The sequence below is a fragment of the Copadichromis virginalis genome, linkage group LG15, assembly GCF_057382275.1.
Source record: "Copadichromis virginalis isolate Kocher_CV1m ecotype Utaka linkage group LG15, C_Virginalis_male_GT1.1, whole genome shotgun sequence".
In the NCBI taxonomy this organism is placed as follows: domain Eukaryota; kingdom Metazoa; phylum Chordata; class Actinopteri; order Cichliformes; family Cichlidae; genus Copadichromis; species Copadichromis virginalis.
In genome coordinates this window covers 36,883,253-36,884,261 of record NC_140632.1, presented here as the reverse complement: position 1 = coordinate 36,884,261, position 1,009 = coordinate 36,883,253, and positions in this window count along the sequence as shown.

The following is a 1,009-nucleotide window of genomic DNA, read 5'->3' as shown; positions in this document are numbered from 1 at the left end:
GCAGTTTGCAAAATCACTCCAGTGCTTCTTTTACTTGCCATTTTTTTCTCCATTGCTTTAAATTCAGTTCAGTTTATTTAAACAGCATCAGCTCACAGCAGCAGTCACCTCAATGTGCTTTATAGTGTAAGGTAAAGATGCTACAGTAATAGAGAGAAACCCCAACAATGAGACAGACCCCCTATGAGCAAGCACTTGGTGACAGTGGGAAGGAAAAAAACCCTTTTAACAGGAAGAAACCTCCAGAGATCTACCATGACTGGTTGAGGGTTAAGGGGAGGCATATGGGGAAATTGCTTCCCCTCGGGCTGCTGTTATTGGCAGTCATTTATATCAAACATGTGACTGTAAGAGCTCTTGTGAGTCATTCCTGCCAGACAGTGTTCTGTTGCCTCCTGAGCTGCTGTCCTCTCCAAACCCGATTTTTAAGCCTTGTATCCGTGCCCGTACTTAAGTGAAGTATTGACTGATGGCGTTATTGTTGTCATACACTGTTGTGACGACAGCACAGGGAAGAAGTATGGGAAAACGGTACAATGGGATGGGTCCTTGCCCTCTAGGGAACATGTCATTCCTGCCCCTGAGCTACACAACTTACTAGAGTACATGACAAATAACACAGAATGAAGTCCACTTTTGTCAAGATATTGGCAGGACTTTATTTAATAACACAGATGGTCAGTCCACCTCTGGAATATAAAGGCTGTTGAAAGATAGATTTGGATGGGAATTCCTTACACCCCTTCCATGCTGTCTCCTGAGAGTTGACCGATTCAGCTGCGAATGCTGCCAGCGAGGGGGAGCACAATGCAAGGAAATGGACCGCACATGACAGACTGACGCACTGTCGCTGCCAGGTGTAACCCCGAAAGCTTCACTCCTGCTGGAACCGACCAGCTGCAATTGCAACAGAGTGGAAGCTGCTGCTCCTTATCATAACAAAAGCATGGATTAAAAAAAAAAAGGGGGGGGGGGGGGGACTAACAGCTAAGGTTGTTCACAACAGGTT